This window comes from Amblyomma mixtum, chromosome 3 (assembly GCF_055824585.1).
Source record: "Amblyomma mixtum isolate Tamu chromosome 3, ASM5582458v1, whole genome shotgun sequence".
NCBI classification, from domain to species: Eukaryota; Metazoa; Arthropoda; class Arachnida; order Ixodida; family Ixodidae; genus Amblyomma; species Amblyomma mixtum.
Genome location: NC_143014.1, coordinates 48,592,289 through 48,605,201, shown reverse-complemented (window position 1 = coordinate 48,605,201; position 12,913 = coordinate 48,592,289). Strand labels below are relative to the sequence as shown.

Below are 12,913 nucleotides of genomic sequence, written 5' to 3'. Positions count from 1 at the left end.
CACGAGGTAACTTAGAGAATTCCGAGATCGCAAAAGTGCATTCCGAAATGCCCAGCTGCGCTCCACAAAGTGACAGTCTGGAGTCCGCAGCATTACCGACAACGCAGTGGATATTCGAATATTCACTACGTTCCCTCCTAAAGTAGAGTGCACCCACGCACTGAAACTTTGTCTGACCTCTTTACATTATAGGAACTAGGCACTCGGGTACGCGCTAGAAAACACAAGCCATTGAGCAAAGCAAGAAACAATGCTCGCGAGCGTGTTGCCAGAATTTTTGGACTTTTTTCACAATAATAAAAGCCTAATTTCGCATCACACAAACGTGTTCTCCAAGATAACACGCAGCTTCGAAGGAAAAGCTGCCGCAATTGAAGTATTATTTTACTGCAGCCATGTAGAGCGCAAACGCAGCTCGCCAAAACCTCATAAGTGCCGGCCGCTCCTCGCTTCAGCGCTGCCTGTAGCCGACGACGCGCCCGGCAGGGAGCAAGGCTCGACTACACCGCCGTTAGTTCTCGTGACCGCCGCTTGGGACACTCTCCTCCGCTGGGCGGTATGGGGAGCTGTGAAACTGAGTTGGTTCTAGTAACTGTCTGTGTGTGTGCATGCGTGCGTGCGTGTGTGTTGTGTATGTGCGTGTGCGTCTGTGTGTGTGTGTGAGTGTGAGTGTGTGTGTGTGTGTGTGTGTGTGTGTGTGTGTGTGTGGAGGCATGCTCCGCCGAGGATTTCTGACGGTGCCCCGGGCGTTCTCAGTGCTGCTGCATTCTCCAGGAAGGCTGCCCACATCATGCCCCTCAGTAGGGTTTTTGGGTTTAAAAGCGTGAATGTTTACACTCAAGTACGTCACTCAAGTACGTCAAGTACCTCTATGCTCTTCAGTGTTCTGACGCGTTGCCTGCTCGCGCGTGCCGCTTTGATGCGCAACACAGTCGCGTCCAGTGTGACCTGCAATGCAACAGTGGCTACCGCGTGGCCGAGAAGTAACTGGAAGCCGTAGCGTTTTGAACGCCACAGAGTGTCGTTGTCTGTAAAGATGCAGCGGATTTTATTGCCTTTTTGAAAAGTGTGACTGCATAAATTTCATTATTTGCCTTTTGTTTCTGTTTTGGTTTGTGTTTCCTTTCCCAATCCTGCTTGGATTCCAGGATGAGGAAGGCTCGGACTTGAGCTGAAAAATAAAAGTCATCTCTCTCTCTCTCTCTCTCCAGGATGAGTCTGCAGTATGGTATAGCCACGGCGAAGGCCGGGTATTCACTGTCAAGGGTTCGTGTCCGACAGAAATACTCTAAGACAGCAATACTTCCAAAGCAGCAATGATGGTTCACGTGCCCACACAAATAAGATGGTATGTTGGCCGCTGTCGCGTTGCACACAGTGGAAAGATTGGTTTTTGAGGAAAGGAAATGGCGCAGGAATTGTCTCACTTCTCGTTGGACACCCCAACCACGCCGTAAAGGAAAAAAGAGGTGCAGTTGTGGAGAGTTCCGGAATAACTTCGACCACCTGGCCATCTAGGTTACATTTTGGTTGTCGCAGGAACGATATATCTTGTATGTTAAACCGTTCGCAATATGGTGGCCAAGAAGGGAAAAATTAAAAAAGCCTGCCAGGACTCGAACCTGGAATCTTCTGATCCGAAGTCAGACGCGTTATCCGTTGCGCCACAGGCCCACAGAGACCTCCGGGTTCATCTATTTTATTTATTAATACAGGGGAAGAGTGTAACCAAAGATTAACTACCACGTTCCTTTTTTTTTTTGTCAGTGTGTTGTTCTATATGTTCGTTTGTTGTTGTTTTATAAACGTTGGAAATAAACGCTGGAATAACTTTTCTTGACCTTCAGTAAACATTTAAACTTTGAAACGTTTAACCACGCAGTTAATAAGACGTTGCAGCCTGGGGCTACAAAGCGACACGAAATACAACAGAGCACAATTAATACGTGCTACATAAAAATTCCCCTTGAAACGGACAGCACCGACTCCAAGATTAAACAGCCTACCGTGAAGGGTGCCATAATTGATCACGGCGGATGGGTGACATTTAGAGTTTTCTCGTGACAATTCGGGACTGTACATGCGCTCTATGGCAATCACAATCTCTAAGGCATAAGTAAAGCAGGGCGAATGAAGAAGCTCGAAGTAGAAACGAAGAAGGGACGCCTTCGGGCACCTTCATTCGCGCTGCCGAACTTACGTCAGAATGGACCATCTATCCCAGCAAAAAGTTCCACTTGAATACCGTCTCATCAAACAGAAAAGTTCTGCTAATAGGAAAACCTCACTAGGTGCCAAACACAGAAATATTCCGAGATACGTCAAAGCTTAGAAATAATGCAACGTTCCTTTATCGCTATGGTTTTACATTATACTAACATTAGTTTTATTCGAAGCTTTACCTGCCACGCCATCGATGTCGACTGCAGTCGATTTTGGAGACTGTAAAGCAAATTGAACCTTTCAAGGAAATCATAACTTTTTACCACACATATAAAAACACGTCGTATACTATACCGCAAACCTTGTTTCAAAAAAGAAAAAGTTGTTTTTCTTTGTCAGCTTATAACTCTGGCCACCACTCTTCTAACTTCGAAAATCTGCACACAATGTGCCTCACACACACACACACACATATATAATCATAATCTACGCGTCGCCAAATTTGCGTCATCATTTTAAATGACGTTAAGTAATAATGGACTCCTAAAAGGTGTTAAAAAAAGTCATTTAGCATAGAAGTCTGGCCACTATGCACTTTTAAAGCTCGAAAATCTAGACACAATGTGCGTATTGCATAAACTCAAAATTATAACGTACGCGTTGCCAATTTTAAGTCATCATTTCTATTGCCGTGAAGTAATATTTGGTTCTTAAAGAATATTGTTTTGAAATAAATTACTAATTTACTTTCGAAATCTGGCCACAGTGTTTTTCACGAGAGTCTGGCAACAATATGCTATTTTTCAAATAAACGTAATATTGCTTCTTTTGCCACAATAATTTTTTTGTAAAATTTTTGAAGTATATTCAACGCATGATGCGCATTCGGAGCTGTTTTTAGTTGGAAGCAGTATGCATGGATTCGAAAATGCGCTCATAGATTACCCGGGTGCAGAGCTGTTTAGCGCTGGTTTGTCTCAGTGACTGTCAGTTTTGCTGGGACAATAGCACTTAACACCGTGCTCTCAATGAAAGAGGGGAAAAGAGGCATTTTTCTCAATACAGTGTGGTTTCGCCGAGTGCGTGTAGATGAAGTTGAAACCTATTGTTAGACTGATATTAAAAAACAGCTCCGTGCAGCTGCATAGGACGGTGGCTCTTCTGCGAAACACTAACAAAGCAAAATGTTCACTTTGTCAGCTTTTATTTCATGACCAGAAGCTTGTGTTCAGATGTATTTGATGGTGATATTTCCATATTACCAGGAAATACTTTACTTTCAAGCTGCTGGGGATTTGACTCTTACTGGCACACTGGAATGTGCGCCCCTGAAGTGAAAATAGAAACTAAATATTTATGCCCTCATGGAAAGACGTGTTTATTTTTATTAAATTAATTTCTACCTATTTCTCTCTATACCCCTGTCAAGCGGGCAAGTTAAGTGCACTTACGGGGAGTGCGCTTTGGCATCCCGAGTGACACTTTGGGCTACGCGGTGCTAAACGGGAAAGCAAAGTGCACTCATAGTAAAAAAATAATTGCTACAGAAAATGAGCGGAATTTCTGAACAGGCCGATGGAAAAGAAAAAAGGACTAATAATATTTGATTGCTTAACGTGATAGTGCAAATAAAGCGAGGCTCAACAGTTTTTAACGATGAAAAAAAATTTAAATAGCAGAAAAGCCAAGACCAGCCAAGGCTATCCAGAATTTCGACAACAAACAAGATGGCGGCGGGCAGCGATGTTGCATCTGATCACGTTTACTTGTTTTGTTGCTTCGGTTGTAGCTATAACCAACGAACTTTTTTCTGAAAACAGTTTATAACACGTAAAATAAAGTCGTAAGTACTTTTTATGCATTATAAATTTTGTACCATTGGAACCGCTGGCGTCGAGGCTACGCACTCGGCCAGCAAAGTATGGTCCGTAAACGCACTCCTGGCGGAGCGCACTTTCCGCGAGTGACACTCCACTCGCGTCGTTTAGATGCGGCAAAGTGTACTTACAGCAAAGTACACTTTCCGTAAGTGCACTTAACTTGCCCGCTTGACAGGGGTATTAACTTACGCTCCGCGTCGCTACTGTGACTCCTCCTTCTATGGCGGCTATCGCAACTGGTCCCTCGGCCAGCAGCAGCAAAACCAGGTTGTTTTAACCATTGGTTCCACCTGCGTGTGTGTGTGTGCGTGATCGTGTGTGCGCTCGTGTGTGTGTGTTTACCGTCCCTAAGCAACTCAGGCTATGAGGGACGCCGTAGTGAAGGGCTCCGGAAATTTCGAACCTGGGGTCCTTTAACGTGGAATGATATCGCTCAGCGCACGGGCATCTAGAATTTCTCCTCCAAAGAAATTCAACCGCCGCGGCCGTGATCGAACCCGCGTCTTTCGGGTCAGCAGCCGAGCACCATAACCACTGAGCCACCGCGGCGGCGTATGTGTGTGTGTGCAACGTTACTAGAACCAAGTCAGTTTCACAGCGGTGCCCAGAGAGCTGTCCCAAGTGGCGGTCGCGCGAACTAGTGGCGCTGCGATCGAGTCTTGCTCCCTCGTACCCTCGTCGCCGCTCTGTGCGGCTCGCTGCCCTGCTGCGCCCTTTTTAAGGTGCACTCGCGACAGCCGCTTTGTGTTGTCCGCTTCTCAGTTAATTTTAAGGCGAAAGCCTTTAATGCCTCATACTGTCGTTTGCAGCCGTGTCGGCAGATGTGTCCGTGTTTCGGCGTCACTACTTAAAAAGCTGTGTCGAGGCTGAGCATCGAACCAGGGCCTTTGGCATTTGAAGTCATTAACTACTCATTTGGCATTTGAACCAGTCATTAACTCGTGACTAGTTAGTCATGATTGTTTAATGACTAACTAGTGATGATTAACCAGTCATGACTGGTTAGTCATTCGTTAGTCATTAATCACTCATCAGTAGTTAGTCATGATTGGTTAGTTGTGACTAGCTAGTCATTAACCAGACATGTCTAGTTCATCATTAACCAATGATGACTAGTTAGTCATCAACTAATAAGTCAAACTAGCTAGTCATTAAGTAGTGATCAATAAACTAGTCATGACTAGTTAGTCATTAAGCAATCATGACTGGTTAGTCATCAACTAATTAGTCATGACTTAAATAGCCTTGACTAATTAGTCATTAACCGATCATGACTAGTTAGTCATCAACCAATTAGTGATGACTACCTAGTTCATTGACCAGTCATCAATTAACTAGTCATGGCTAGTTAGTCATTAACCAATCATAACTAGTTAGTCATTAACTAATAAGTCAAATTAGCTAGTCATTAACCAGTCATCAATTAACTAGTCATGACTAGTTAGTCATTAACCAATCATGACTAGTTAGTCATCAACTAATTAGTCATGACCTAAATAGTCCTGACCTATTAGTCATTAACCAATCATGACTAGTTAGTCATCAACTAATTAGTCATGACTAGCTAGTCATTGACCAGTCATCAATTAACTATTCATGGCTAGTTAGTCATTAACCAATCATGGCTAGTTATTAACAAATCATGACTAGTTAGTCATTAACTAATCATGACAAGTTAGTCCATAATCAATCATGAGTAGTAAGTCAATAACCAATCATGACTAGTAAGTCATGACTAGCTAGCCACTAACCACTCATGGTTAGTCATGACTGGTTAGTCATTACTAACCATGACTAATTACTGATTAGTCATGACTGGTTAGTCACTAAGCAGTCATGATAAATTAGTCATTAAGTAGTCATGACTAGTTATGATTGGTCAATGAATGGTTAGTCATGAGTAGTCAGTCATTAAGCAGACATGACTAGTTATTATTGCTTAATGACTGCTTAGTCATGACTAGTCATGACTGGTTTGTCATTGCTGGTTAGTCACGACTAGCTAGTCATTAACCAGACATGACTAGTTCATCATTAACGAATCATGACTAGTTAGTCATCAACTAATTAGTCATGACTAGCTAGTCATTAACCAGTCATCAATTAACTAGTCATGGCCAGTTAGTCATTAACCAATCATGACTAGTTAGTAACCAATCATGACTAGTAAGGCATGGGTCATGACCCAATTAGTCATGGCTAGCCAAACCAAGTCACCCCATTGCCTCCTCGCAAAATAACGTTGGTTCTGCCGCCTCGTGTGTGCCAACAGCCGTGCGGCCAAAGTTGCGTGGAAAGGCTTTTGTCTCGCGCACTTTAGATCCTCAAAGCGGCGCCTGAATTTTTTGTTTGTATGTTGTAACATCGGGCCTCTTCATGCTGACCTGTTTTGCACCGGGGTGCAATAGCGGGTATCGCAACGATGACACGACGGACAGTCATTTCTTCGGGCCACCGATATACAGCTGAGCCACCACCGCTGCCACGTGCAGACAGAAGAGAGTTGAAAGCAATACATGGTAAATGAAAGGAAAAAGATTGTTGCTAGCTCCGGCATCTGCCATCGCTGCTGAAAGCACCTCAGCTGGTTCAACAGAAATAAAGGATAGCAGGCAGTGTGTAGGAGTGAAATGAAAGAGGTGAGAGGATTGTAGAAAGGACAGGGGGAGAGTTACAATGGTAATAAAACTATTTACATATTAACATAACAGCAACAGAGATAGAAAAGACGCGCGTCGCAGTAACCGCGTCCGCCGAAGCCAACGTTTCTAGTAAAGACAGTTGGCAAACTGCGCCGGCGAGCCAGGGAGCAGAGCGGCCCCACGCGATCACCGTCTAGGCGGTGGCGCTGCGGTCGCTTTAGGATGAGCGCGTCGTCTGCTACTCCCAGCTCAACGTTTTTATATAATATTATCAACATAAACTACGAGGAGGCAAGCGGTACGTCATGTTTCTCTAAACCGTGGAAAGAAGGGCTTTCAGTTTTTTCCGATATTTACAGCCAGAGGCTCAACCTCGAGCATCCTGCCCTGACGTACCCCAGACGTAGAGCGCACGCGGACTTCGCCATTCGTAGATGAGCGCGGCTAAAAGCAGCCGCCCCCTGCGCAGACGATGCGAGGCGCGAGCTAACACTAATCATTCGCGCAGCAAACTGTGACCAAGCGGAGCCAATGGGCGCCGCGGCGGTGAAGAGAAATCGTGGCCTCTGAGATCAAGCGCGGTGTTAAAGTACCGATGCTTGAGCTGGTTACGGAGGCACGGAGGCCATGGAAGAACAAACGCGGTACTCCTACCAGCCGAAAGATGGCGCTCGTATCTCTTTGAGATGAAATCGGCGACAGAAAGGGGCCGCATACCCGGAGCATGTTTTCCAACTGTCTTTACCTAGAAACGTTGGCCGAAGCGGCGACGCTGGTTGCTGGCCCTGCTGCGCCCTTTGTAAAGCGCGCTTGCGACAGCCGCTTTGTGTCGTCTGCTTCTTAGTTAATTTTTGTTTGTATTTTGTGACATCGGACCTATTCATGCCGACCTGCTTTTCACCGGGGTGCAATAGCGGGTATCGCAACGATGACTCAACGGACCGTCATTGCTTCGGGCCGCCAAAAGACCACATCGAGTTTAAAAGATGGGAGCGTGCACTTCACAGAAAGGATCGCAAACTGACTTCGAAATGCAAAGTTCGTGATCTCCATTTCGAAGAAGAAGACCTTCTAGAGCACTATCCCCATGTAGTGCAAGGTACGGAAGTGCTTTTGGAGACAGGGAAATGGATGCTGGCACCAGGCTCTCTTCCGAAGCTGTTTCCTTTATTCCAGGCGCATATTTCAAAGCCAAAATGCACTACGCCGAAGAGAAAGCCTCCAATGGATCGCGGTGCCCAGTGTGTCGCGACAGCAGTGCCACGAGGTAACTTAGAGAATTCCGAGATCGCAAAAGTGCATTCCGAAATGCCCAGCTGCGCTGCACAAAGTGACAGTCTGGAGTCCGCAGCATTACCGACAACGCAGTGGATATTCGATTATTCACTACGTTCCCTCCTAAAGTAGAGTGCACCCACGCACTGAAACTTTGTCTGACCTCTTTACATTATAGGAACTATGCACTGGGGTACGCGCTAGAAAACACAAGCCATTGAGCAAAGCAAGAAACAATGCTCGCGAGCGTGTTGCCAGCATTTTTGGACTTTTTTCACGATATTAAAAGCCTAATTTCGCATCACACAAACGTGTTCTCGAAGATAACACGCAGCTTCGAAGGAAAAGCGGCCGCAATTGAAGTATTATTTTACTGCAGCCATGTAGAGCGCAAACGCAGCTCGCCAAAACCTCATAAGTGCCGGCCGCTCCTCGCTTCAGCGCTGCCTGTAGCCGACGACGCGCCCGGCAGGGAGCAAGGCTCGACTACACCGCCGTTAGTTCTCGTGAACGCCGCTTGGGACACTCTCCTCCGCTGGGCGGTATGGGGAGCTGTGAAACTGAGTTGGTTCTAGTAACTGTGTGTGTGTGTGTGCGTGCGTGCGTGCGTGCGTGTATGTTGTGTGTGTGTGTGTGCGTGTGCGTGTGAGTGTGAGTGTGTGTGAGTGTGAGTGTGAGTGTGTGTGTGTGTGTGTGTGTGTGTGTGTGTGTGTGTGTGTGTGTGTGTGTGTGTGTGTGTGTGTGTGTGTGTGTGTGTGTGTGTGTGTGTGTGTGTGTGTGTGTGTGGAGGCACGCTCAGCCGACGATTTCTGACGGTGCCCCGGGCGTGCTCAGTGCTGCTGCATTCTCCATGAAGGCTGCCCACATCATGCCCCTCAGTAGGGTTTTTGGGTTTAAAAGCGTGAATGTTTACACTCAAGTACGTCACTCAAGTACGTCAAGTACCTCTATGCTCTTCAGTGTTCTGACGCGTTGCCTGCTCGTGCGTGCCGCTTTGATGCGCAACACAGTCGCGTCCAGTGTGACCTGCAATGCAACAGTGGCTACCGTGTGGCCGAGAAGTAACTGGAAGCCGTAGCGTTTTGAACGCCACAGAGTGTCCTTGTCTGTAAAGATGCAGCGGATTTTATTGCCTCTTTGAAAAGTGTGACTGCATAAATTTCATTATTTGCCTTTTGTTTCTGTTTTGGTTTGTGTTTCCCTTCCCAATCCTGCTTGCATTCCAGGATGAGGAAGGCTCGGACTTGAGCTGAAAAATAAAAGTCATCTCTCTCTCTCTCTCCAGGATGAGTCTGCAGTATGGTATAGCCACGGCGAAGGCCGGGTATTCACAGTCAAGGGTTCGTGTCCGACAGAAATACTCTAAGACAGCAATACTTCTAAAGCAGCAATGATGGTTCACGTGCCCACACAAATAAGATGGTATGTTGGCCGCTGTCGCGTTGCACACAGTGGAAAGATTGGTTTTTGAGGAAAGGAAATGGCGCAGGAATTGTCTCACTTCTCGTTGGACACCCCAACCACGCCGTAAGGGAAAAAAGAGGTGCCGTTGTGGAGGGTTCCGGAATAACTTCGACCACCTGGCCATCTAGGTTACATTTTGGTTGTCGGAGGAACGATATATCTTGTATGTTAAACCGTTCGCAATATGGTGGCCAAGAAGGGAAAAATTAAAAAAGAGCCTGCCAGGACTCGAACCTGGAATCTTCTGATCCGAAGTCAGACGCGTTATCCGTTGCGCCACAGGCCCACAGAGAGCTCCGGGTTCATCTATTTTATTTATTAATACAGGGGAAGAGTGTAACCAAAGATTAACTGCCACGTTCCTTTTTTTTGTCAGTGTGTTGTTCTATATGTTCGTTTGTTGTTGTTTTATAAACGTTGGAAATAAACGCTGGAATAACTTTTCCTGACCTTCAGTAAACATTTAAACTTTGAAACATTAAACCACGCAGTTAATAAGACGTTGCAGCCTGGGGCTACAAAGCGACACGAAATACAACAGAGCACAATTAATACGTACTACTTAAAAATTCCCCTTGAAACGGACAGCATCGACTCCAAGATTAAACAGCCTACCGTGAAGGGTGCCATAATTGATCACGGCGGATGGGTGACATTTAGAGTTTTCTCGTGACAATTCGGGACTGTACATGCGCTCTATGGCAATCACAATCTCTAAGGCATAAGTAAAGCAGGGCGAATGAAGAAGCTCGAAGTAGAAACGAAGAAGGGACGCCTTCGGGCACCTTCATTCGCGCTGCCGAACTTACGTCAGAATGGACCATCTATCCCAGCAAAAAGTTCTACTCTAATACCGTCTCATGAAACAGAAAAGTTCTGCTAATAGGAAAACCTCACTACGTGCCAAACAGAAATATTCCGAGATACGTCAAACCTTAGAAATAATGCAACGTTCCTTTATCGCTATGGTTTTACATTATACTAACATTAGTTTTATTCGAAGCTTTACCTGCCCAGCCATCGATGTCGACTGCAGTCGATTTTGGAGACTGTAAAGCAAATTGAACCTTTCAAGGAAATCATAACTTTTTACCACACATATAAAAACACGTCGTATACTATAACGCAAAACTTGTTTCAAAAAAGAAAAAGTTGTTTTTCTTTGTCAGCATATAACTCTGGCCACCACTCTTCTAACTTCGAAAATCTGCACACAATGTGCCTCACACACACACACATATATAGAATCATAATCTACGCGTCGCCAAATTTGCGTCATCATTTTAAATGACGTTAAGTAATAATGGACTCCTAAAAGGTGTTAAAAAAAAGTCATTTAGCATAGAAGTCTGGCCACTATGCACTTTTAAAGCTCGAAAATCTAGACACAATGTGCGTATTACATAAACTCAAAATTATAACGTACGCGTTGCCAATTTTAAGTCATCATTTTTATTGCCGTGAAGTAATATTTGGTTCTTAAAGAATATTGTTCGGAAATAAATTACTAATTTACTTTCGAAATCTGGCCACAGTGTTTTTCACGAGAGTCTGGCAACAATATGCTATTTTTCAAATAAACGTAATATTGCTTCTTTTGCCACAATAATTTTTTTTGTAAAATTTTTGAAGTATATTCAACGCATGATGCGCATTCGGAGCTGTTTTTAGTTGGAAGCAGTATGCATGGATTCGAAAATGCGCTCATAGACTACCCGGGTGCAGAGCTGTTTAGCGCTGGTTTGTCTAAGTGACTGTCACTTTTGCTGGGACAATAGCACTTAACACCGTGCTCTCAATGAAAGAGGGCAAAAGAGGAATTTTTCTCAATACAGTGTGGTTTCGCCGAGTGCGTGTAGATGAAGTTGAAACCTATTGTTAGACTGATATTGGAAACAGCTCCGTGCAGCTGCATAGGACGGTGGCTCTTCTGCGAAACACTAACAAAGCAAAATGTTCACTTTGTCAGCTTTTATTTCATGACAAGAAGCTTGTGTTCAGAAGTGATGGTGATATTCCCATATTACCAGGAAATACTTCAGTTTCAAGCTGCTGGGGATTTGACTCTTACTGGCACACTGGAATGTGCTCCCCTGAAGTGAAAATAGAAACTAAATATTTTTGCCCTCATGGAAAGACGTGTTTATTTTTATTAAATTAATTTCTACCTATTTCTCTCTATACCCCTGTCAAGCGGGCAAGTTAAGTGCACTTACGGGGAGTGCGCTTTGGCATCCCGAGTGACACTTTGGGCTACGCGCTGCCAAACGGGAAAGCAAAGTGCAATCATAGTAAAAAATTAATTGCTACAGAAAATGAGCGGAATTTCTGAACAGGCCGATGGAAAAGAAAAAGGACTAATAATATTTGATTGCTTAACGTGATAGTGCAAATAAAGCGAGGCTCAACAGTTTTTAACGATGAAAAAAAATTTAAATAGCAGAAAAGCCAAGACCAGCCAAGGCTATCCAGAATTTCTACAACAAACAAGATGGCGGCGGGCAGCGATGTTGCATCTGATCACGTTTACTTCTTTTGTTGCTTCGGTTGTAGCTATAACCAACGAACTTTTTTCTGAAAACAGTTTATAACACGTAAAATAAAGTTGTAATTACTTTTTATGCATTATAAATTTTGTACCATTGGAACCGCTGGCGTCGAGGCTACGCACTCGGCCAGCGAAGTATGGTCCATGAACGCACTCCTGGCGGAGCCCACTTTCCGCGAGTGACACTCCACTTGCGTCGTTTAGATGCGGCAAAGTGTACTTACAGCAAAGTACACTTTCCGTAAGTGCACTTAACTTGCCCGCTTGACAGGGGTATTACTTACGCTCCGCGTCGCTACTGTGACTCCTCCTTCTATGGCGGCTATCGCAACTGGTCTTGCGGCCAGCAGCAGCAAAACCAGGTTGTTTTAACCATTGGTTCCACCTGCGTGTGTGTGTGTGCGTGATCGTGTGTGCGCTCGTGTGTGTGTGTTTACCGTCCCTAAGCAACTCAGGCTATGAGGGACGCCGTAGTGAAGGGCTCCGGAAATTTCGACCACCTGGGGTTCTTTAACGTGCAATGATATCGCTCAGCGCACGGGCATCTAGAATTTCTCCTCCAAAGAAATTCAACCGCCGCGGCCGGGATCGAACCCGCGTCTTTCGGGTCAGCAGCCGAGCACCATAACCACTGAGCCACCGCGGCGGCGTATGTGTGTGTGTGCAACGTTACTAGAACCAAGTGAGTTTCACAGCGGTGCCAGAGAGCTGTCCCAAGTGGCGGTCGCGCGAACTAGTGGCGCTGCGATCGAGTCTTGCTCCCTCGTAACCTCGTCGCCGCTCTGTGCGGCTCGCTGCCCTGCTGCGCCCTTTTTAAGGTGCACTCGCGACAGCCGCTTTGTGTTGTCCGCTTCTCAGTTAATTTTAAGGCGAAAGCCTTTAATGCCTCATACTGTCGTTTGCAGCCGTGTCGGCAGATGTGTCCGTGTTTCGGCGTCACT

General features: G+C 45.4%; 2 non-coding genes across 2 annotated transcripts; both read right to left on the bottom strand.

Annotated features, from left to right (window-relative positions):
* Positions 1-1,601: 1,601 nt before the first annotated feature.
* On the bottom strand, positions 1,602-1,674 carry TRNAR-UCG (transfer RNA arginine (anticodon UCG)). Its single transcript has one exon. It is a non-coding gene; the product is annotated as a tRNA-Arg (tRNA).
* Positions 1,675-9,637: 7,963 nt separating this feature from the next.
* TRNAR-UCG (transfer RNA arginine (anticodon UCG)) lies at positions 9,638-9,710 on the bottom strand. Its single transcript has one exon. It is a non-coding gene; the product is annotated as a tRNA-Arg (tRNA).
* Between the last annotated feature and the right edge of the window lie 3,203 nt (positions 9,711-12,913).